Source organism: Dasypus novemcinctus, chromosome 7, assembly GCF_030445035.2.
Source record: "Dasypus novemcinctus isolate mDasNov1 chromosome 7, mDasNov1.1.hap2, whole genome shotgun sequence".
Classification (NCBI taxonomy): Eukaryota; Metazoa; Chordata; class Mammalia; order Cingulata; family Dasypodidae; genus Dasypus; species Dasypus novemcinctus.
Window position 1 is genome coordinate 105,246,131 of NC_080679.1, and position 9,269 is coordinate 105,255,399.

A 9,269-nucleotide genomic window follows, 5' to 3' on the forward strand; every position below is an offset into this window, starting at 1 on the left:
AAACATACCCCATATCCCACTTAAAAACTGAATTAAGCATATTTTGACTTTTAAGGTCTTAAGCACCTGGGATCCTAGATTTCAGCCCTCAGTTCTTTTCTTTGAAAAGAACACATACAAAATTATCTATAAAGTTTTCAACTCCAAATAGACTGGTACATAACTTAACAGAAGAGAAATTGAAGATGAAAAATGCAGAACAAAAATAAATAAATAAATGAAACTTGGATTACAGAATTTCACTTCTCTTCTGAAAGACTCAAGCAGTGAAACACAAGAAAACCACTGTGCCCAGGTGCTCTGTTCTCAGGCTGGTATGAATACACAGTGTTACCATTTAGAACTCTTGAAATTTCACTGAATTGTCCATGAGGCCAACAAAGTTGAAGCTCATTGAGATAAAAATACTTGAAGCCAAACCAGACTACTTTTCTGTGGTTTCTCTGTTTTCGAAACAATAGTTCCCCCGTTTCTTCCCATTTACTTTCATTCAGGTTGAAAACTTTTAAAATCTATAACTCCAGTTAATTTTTTTCATCATTTTTTAAAGTTATATTACAAAACAAAGATTTTTCAAGATTCAGGGTCATAATGCTTTCCTTGAACAAGCTGCACAAACTTTCATAGGTCCTGCACAAAGGTAGGAGAGAGAAGTTCCAAAAATGTGAACCTCAAAGTTTATCCACCTCAAATAGACAAAATTAATTTTTGAAATTATGGAATTATGAGGATAGCTTACAGAAACAAGTGCCTTGTCTTTATTTATTTTTTTAAGATTTATTTATTTATTTATTTCTCTCCCCTTCTCCCCCCCCACCCCAGTTGTCTGTTCTCTGTGTCTATTTGTTGTGTGTTCTTTGTCCGCTTCTGTTGTTGTCAGTGGCACGGGAATCTCTGTTTCTTTTTGTTGCATCATCTTGTTGTGCCAGCTCTCCGTGTGTGCGGCACCATTCCCAGGCAGGCTGAACTTTTCTTTCGCGCTGGGCGGCTCTCCTTACGGGTCGCACTCCTTGCGCATGGGGCTCCCCTGCGCGGGGACAACCCAGCATGGCATGGCACTCCTTGAGCTCATCAGCACTGCGCATGGGCCAGCTCCACACGGGTCAAGAAGGCCCGGGGTTTGAAACGCAGACCTCCCATGTGGTAGACAGACACCCTAAGCACTGGGCCAAGTCCGCTTCCCAAGTGCCTTGTCTTTATAATCTCACCTCATATTTGCAAAATAAAATCGATCAAAAGCAAAGTCCAAGGCTAAAATTATAGGATAAAAACCAAAAGACACAGCGCACAGATTCAAAAATGTATTAGAGGGAAGCAGACTTGGTCCAATGGATAGAGCGTCCGTCTACCATATGGGAGGTCCATGGTTCAAACCCCGGGCCTCCTTGACCCGTGTGGAGCTGGACCATGCGCAGTGCTGATGCACGCAAGGAGTGCCGTGCCACGCAGGGGTGTCCCCGTGCAGGGGAGCCCCAAGCATAAGGAGTGTGCCCCGTAAGGAGAGCTGCCCAGCACGAAAGAAAGTGCAGCCTGCCCGGGAATGGCGCAGCCCACACGGAGAGCTGACACAGCAAGATGATGCAACAAAAAGAAACACAGATTCCTGGAGCTGCTGGTAAGGATAGAAGCGGTCACAGAAGAGCACGCAGCGAATGGACACAGAGAGCCGACAACTTGAGGGGAGGGGGAAGAGAAATAAATAAACAAATAAATCTTTTTTTAAAATATATTGGAACTATTTTTCCCTGCATAGGTATGCTCTTCCAATCATTCTGAGCACTAATGATTTGTTTTTAACATTTATTCTAACAGTAAAAATAGCTTCTTAGATTAATGGTAGCCAAACCCTGAAGGTCAGTGTGAATTTCAGGTTTGTAATATTAATAGTTTTATTGACAGTAGTTATCTGTGGCTAACATATGTCAGATACTAGACTAGGCACTTAAATCATTTCCTTAGAACAACCAAGTAAATTGAGTGTCAAGATCCCTCTTTGAGAAATGAGGAAACCAAGGCTTGGGAGATTAAATAACTTGGCCACAACCACACCCCCAAAAAAAATTGCTGTGCTCTTCACCACAAAGCTTTCCAGTTTCATAATTGCCGTGAGTGTAGCTTCATTTCAGTGTAGGTTATACTTCTACATAATTTATTATGGACTCTTATTTATCTACTTTGGTATGAGTTTTCTCTTGCTTTCAGGGTCTTCCATTGCCCAATAGTTCCTGAATAGAAACCATATCTTGGACACAGACATTTGTTTTGATTGACTCCATGACTGAACCAAAGTGGTCATTGGCCAGCAGCAGCAGCTCCCTTCATTCCACTGATACCTCTTAGGCACCAGGGCATGACTCATCCATACAGAGTGTATTCATCCAGTGACAAGGTTATAGACCATTTAGGACATAAGGCAGCATCCACATTGGCATGCATTTCGAAATTCACTTGAATTCTGGACTATAATCACTAACGATTCAGAATACTCCAGGAAACACTAATACCCATTGCAAATACCATAATCAACACCAGTGAGGTAACACAATGACCTATTCACTGGGCCTTTGCATTTCCCCGTTTCAGATCTGAATCACTTTCTCCCAGAGCTCTCATGCTGTTCCCAGCGAGAACAGAGCGTGGGCACATTCTGACATCTTACTCAGGGCCAGCTTTAGAATCCAAGAATAGTAAAGCTAGAACCTGAAGTACTCTCTAGGCCAGGCCATAAAATTACAAATGAGAAAAAGGTGGTTCAAAGAGGCCAAGTGATTTGCCCAAGGTCATATGGCTAACAAATGAAAACATAGACTTGAAACCTGGGAATCTTATACCAAATCCTGTACATTTTCCACACAGGAGATTGTCTTAAACAAAAGGCTTACTATGTGTCAAATATTATCCTAGGCACTTTACATGCAGTATCTCATGCAGTCCTCATAATCTTCATGTAAGATAATATTGCTATTTCTCTGACAAATGAAAAAGATTAAGTAATGTAGCTAAATTCACATGACTAGAAAGTTGCAGTCTTGAAGGTCAGCTATTAACAACTTATTTTCATTTAAGTAGCCAGATTTCTACAAAAAAGTTAAACTGGAAGAAATTGTGACATTGGATAGTAATGGGTTGATATTGTGACTAGAGGAGAAAAAAGGTGTGTAATTAAGGCCTGGGGAATGAAAAATCCAAAATAAAATTGTAATACGAGCACACTAGTCTTTATTTTATTTCTTTATCAAGTTGCCTTATCAAAAAAAAATTCATACAATACAAAAAAAAAAAAAAACGCTCAATTTAAGTAGGTGAATAAAACGAGGCTAAGAGAAAATACAGTGAAATAAGAAAGGCAAAAACCCTGCAGGAAAATCTTACATACATGCCAGAGATAGTCCATGACTTTCCATCTGAGCTTTCAGACAGGCCACATGAAGAGGGAAATACGATCCATTACATGAATTACAGTGTCCCTAAGACAAAGAATAAACCATTTGCTCAGGAGAGACACAACTATTCCCAGTTATAAGACCAAAGAGGGATTTGTCCCTGAGGCTCTCTGCAAGAAGAGAGAGAAGAGAAGCTTCAACCATATCCTTCAAGCACACAGGCTGTCCTCGCACTGTCCATTAGTGAAGGTCAGCTCTTGCACTAGGGCTGAATCCAGTCTTGGCAGTTGTTTGGGGAGAGCATGCTGGTTGTCTCAGGCGACAGGCAGGAAAGAAGGAGAGGACCACGCTGAACGGAGGGATGCTGAAACCACTCAGATGCCGTGTGGCAGTCCTGCACAAACACAGCACTAATGCTCACTCCCTCAGGCTTCCTTGCCGGAACTTCTGCCCCACACAGGCCTGTGCAGCATCACGCCCCTTTCTGCCTCACCTAGTCCTGCTAGATTCATCCTTCCTAGCCTCTCCTGACGCAGGCCAGAGGAGGGTGAGTGAAGAGGGCAGAGCAAGAAAGCCCGGGCGGGAGCAGCGATGTTGACAACGCTGTGCTCATAGGTTGTGACAGTAGAGTGGTCAGAGGCCCCACCGTTCCTGAGCATTGCAGGGAGCCCCAGCTGCCATTTGCAAACTTCCGCTAGGAACCATTACCATAGTCATTTGTTCAATCACTCAATTATTTCTCCTCTAGTCACAACATGTGCCTGTACATCCTAATGAATGAGATGGCCCCACCTGCATCTGCCCTGATATAATCTTATTCATTTGTCAGAGAAATAGTTGACAAATATTTAAGAGTAATTATGATGGTTACTTGCCAGGGGTAGATAAGTAAACAATACATACACACAGCCCATTCCCAATGAAGTTTGTGGATCAGCCTCTATCTCAAGATGCTCTTAATTGGGACAACTCAAGGAAGGAGCTAGAGAATCAATGGGTAAACTGTATACCCTGCTTTTTTTCAGTGAAGGATGTGGGAAACTTCATCTGGAAATCTGGGTAGCATCCCTTCCGTGGGAATGAACTGAAAACTGTGGCCTTGCATTTCATTTTGATAGCCCAGGCCTTCAGTTGCTTCACTTGTCAAAAAAGAATGAAATTAATACTTGCAACAAATACTTGACAGTGCTTTGTGAAGCCAAAAACCGAGTAAGGGGTGAAAGCTAAAAAGCACTATAGAAAGTTGTACATGTTGATAAAATGGACCTTAAAGCTATTATTACGTAATTGTACCTACACATCCTCCGTGGTTAAAAACATGAGTTAAGAATACAAAATTAGAAGATAAAAATGAGCAGTTTTACTCTATCTAAATATTATTAGATAGTTATATTAATTAATAACATTTAATGGCCTGCACTGAAGGGCTTGCAAATTGCAAATGCAGTTCTTCTAGAACGTTAAAAACATAATTAAGAGTAGCCTGAAATGGAGGCATCATTGCGCCCTTATCTACTGATGGGCCAACAGTGTGATTATGTAAGGAATAAAACACACTTTAAAACAGTCATTTCACGTTATCAAGCCAAGTTCAGACCATGCTAAGAAATAATGTTCCAGAGAGAGTTTTGTATTCGCTTATAGCTCCTTCAACTGAAACTGAAATTGTCATCTCCTTTCCCCAACTTACAAGTTCTTGTTATACCAAAGGGGTGTGGCCAACTGGGAAAGAATGACTGTACAGATTAAACCAATGCAGGGTTCTTAACCTTTTTTGTTCCATGAACCCCTTTGCCAGTCAGGTGAAAACCACAGACCCTTTACTAAGTTCACACTACACTGTGTATTATTAATAAATATATCACCCCTGCACCAACATGTACCCACAATAATAATTTTTTTTTTCAGTTTCAGTTCAATCTTACAGACTCCTGGTTAAGAACCCCTGAATTAAAGCATTTTTAAGTAAAAGTACACATCACAATATGAACTACATGGCAATATTTATATGAGGTCAAATTCTCACCTTTTCCTCATCCAGATTTGCTAACATATACTCTATACTTAAGAATTGATCCATCACTTTCAAAGCTATCTGTCTACATGCCAGATTGAAATGAAAGGATTCACTGGACACCTCACTATATAAAGAAGTATTGCTAGGCACCTACGCAATGCTTTTTGACCACCCTTAAAATATATCTAGTCTTTTACTTCCTCCTACTTAGTCACACAGATCTGGGGCCATTTAATGCTCAGCAGATGCCATGCACCATTAATTCTGGAGACCACTTATAATCAAACATATCAAAACGTGCCCACATCCCACATTAAACCAAATCATTTTGCTATAAAACTTTTAAACGATTTTTATAATTTTGTTTCTGAAAGTATTAGCCCTCAAATAATATGTCAAATTTGCAAGTGGCTATGATTTCTATGCCATCATCACATACATTGAGGAATGCTTGCAGTGGGAAAATTTGACCTAAAAATTGTTTTCAAATATAATGACCTTTTTTTAGAAACATTGTGCTTGACAATGTAAGAAGCTGACACAATGTTGAGTTGTTTTTGTTTATATTTGTTAATGTGAATTTTGTAGTTTTTGTAATTTATCACAAAAATAATTTTGATCAGGCTGTCAATATTTTCCTAGGTTCAAGAAACTTGTGAACGCTGGAGTGCCTTTACATCCTCATGAATGAGATGGCCCCACTGCATCTGCCCTGATATCATCTCAACCAGGCACCTGACCCAGAAGCCTCTGGACCCATCAAAAACCTACCCTAAGAATTGGGTACTACGAAACACTCCTTGGTCTTCTCTGGCTGAAATCTGGTGCTGAGCTCTGGAAGGTAATCCACATGTGGATGGAGATAAACCTGATCTGTGCACCCAGAGCTCCTCAGGGTCCACTGGCTACATTTGGATCCTTCTTTCAAGCGTCTTTTTTTTTTTTTTTTTTTTTACTTCTTTCAAATAAAATCCTCATTTGAGGTCCAGTTGGACGTTAAAAGGAATACTATATAACTGACCACATTCCCCCTCATCCAAAAAATGAAGAAAAAAAAAAACACTCAGTGGAAAAACCCTTCAGAAATAGACATATCCCGTCCTCTTAACATCTCTTAGTAAGTCTTCAGATGTTTCTAGAAGGCAACTGCTGCAATTAGTAGTCAGAGCTACCGACCAGCAATGAATTATGCTGGGGACAGACTTCTAGCCCACCACTCCCAACATGATGGCACCATATTCTTTCTATACTATGTTAGAGGGAAAATGTCTAAGGAAAAGTTGGGAACTCTGTGGGTAAATATGGCAGGATAGTAATATTATTATTTAAATCCCTAGGAGAGTTCTCAATATCTACATGTCTGATTTCCTTGTAGAAGACATTAAACTCCTAAAACAACAGCACTGTTTAACCTTTAAAATAATACTTTACATTGGGAACAAAACGTATGCCTTTTAAAAGCCTCTCCCTAATCTGTTTATTCTTCGAGTACTGGTTGAGCACCTGCTCTGTACCAGGCACCATCCCGGGCCACATGAGGACAGAAGAAGTGGGTCCTATGCATAAAGCAGCCAAGGATTTCAGCCCATCACAGTGTTTTATGTCAGTGCTTCTGCGTAGCTAATTTAAACCAGTTTACTAAATTAATTCTCCTTTCTCCTTGTTTTTCCCATGGAGTAACTAAACAGTGGCCAGTCCAAGATAACTCCTCTCCAAGATAACTTTCCTGATACTAGAAATGCTTGTGATGTCTTTCCTCTTGTTCAAAATAAACATATTTTTCTGCAAAGAATGGAAGATTACATTTGATGTGTGCAACAAGCCAATATAACTCCTTTGCCGTGTCATCACATTGTCATTGATACGAAAATATAGAATGTGAATGTTCAGTCACATTGAAACGATAAAGCAAAGATAGTCCCGTGTGGTGAACCAGTTTCTTAGGCATTAATTCTATACACTAATCCTGGTGCTGCCATTCTAAGAAAACGCACTATAATGGAATAGAAATTTTGCATCACTGCACTTGCCAAGGGAAAAATAACTAATAGGTCTCTATCCCTTATGACTCATATCAGGACACCCTGCCCCCAAAGAAATCAAGCCACACTGTCACTGAACCACATTATTATCCCTTAAGAAGACTATAAAATATGTACATCACTCACTCGTTGACATTGAACTTGTGCCAAAACTATTAAGAACACATATTAATAGATATCCCAAATGTGTAGGAATGAATACAGAATAAAACGCAAAATGAAATCAGCATTCACTATTAATTTGTCTTTTATAAATGATTAAGTAAAGCATATGAAGGAAATGAAAGGGCAATAAATACCCTTTTATCACAAACTGGGGGATTTCTCTTACTCTGGGCTTGCACACAGCCAGTTTAGGAATAAGCATAATTGCCTATGGTCAACATCATATCACTGCCAGATCACACATTAAACAGATAACCACTATCATTATAAAAGCAACTTCCTTAACCTCATATTTTGGTCTGGATAGGAATTCCTATGTTTTCCCAGAGCAGCTGTTACACGGTGCCAATCTTGTGTTGTGCATGTCAATTTGTACCCGTTTAAGTGACTGGTGCCTAACAGAGCTTGCTCTAAATCACACTTACATGCATATGAATAGCATAAGTTCAAGAAATACGATCATAGTTGTTCTGCAGTGCTTTTTAAAATCTGAAGTCTATGTGTTGTTGTTTTTTTTTTATTATAGCTAAGGTACAGTGTGTGTTATTTGGCAGCTGAATTTGACATGAAAATATAAAAGGTTTGGGCAACCACATATTTGGAAGTAGAAATCTTTCCTGAAAACATGGCTTTGGTTTTTAAACACTGCTAAATTTCTGGAAACTTCAATTGGTTAAAGACAGCCAAGACTTCAATCATATTTAACATATTCCTGGGGTTTACATATAGTGTTTCAAAGTAATAAACAACATCTTGTTTGGAGTAGCACGAAGAAAATGAGGCAAGCACTTCTTTAGAGTAAAAACTCCACTTTCAAAAATAGTTTAGAGACTCATTCTTATGTTGGTAAAATCACAAAACACTATTCTGCAAACAAAACATGATGAGCTCAATTCAAGTTGGTAAACATTTTTAGCTGGCTTCATTTGTAGTAAGAATTTTAATGTAACCATAACTTCAAGAATGCATCCCTTATACTGGAAACTTTAGGGACAAAACTTTGTTTTAATTGTTAATAAGAACAAGGGTGACACATTTGCACTTGAAAATTAGAATACATGTAATGACAACAGTAAATTGATTGAACAATTTTAAAAATCGCATTATAGTACACTAAAATGCATCTGCATTCACTCACTAGCACTCTCAGGTCTCATTCAGTAGTAGAAAATAGGCTCCTTACCTAAAGTAAAGCCTACATGTACCTTACCTCCTGCAGGTAAAACTTGCATTAAAGCTGTAAATCCTTCACATGCTTTTGCCTTCTTGATCTAAATGTTATAGTCATGGTCTAGAAACTCTAAGTCACTTAGTAAGAATAACAAGCACTTTTCAACAAGCCTAACATGATGAGTCCAAATAAAACTATCCAAGGGAAAGAAGATATAGGTAGCTTTCTCTCCCCTCTGCATAAGAAGTCAAGTTGGATTTCATATAACGATGTGTTTTCCTTATACAGGGACTCAGTGAACAGAACATTTGCCACGAGAACAACCATCGAGTCACATCCAGTTATTTTATGGCAAACCACCTAATAAACATGCAATATCTTTCCCCTGGGGTCAATACCCCCCTTTATTTTCCCAGCTTATTATTCCTAATATTTTAAGTAATAAATAATTTATTTGTAATGATTGATAGATGGTGGTTCAGTGAGATGCT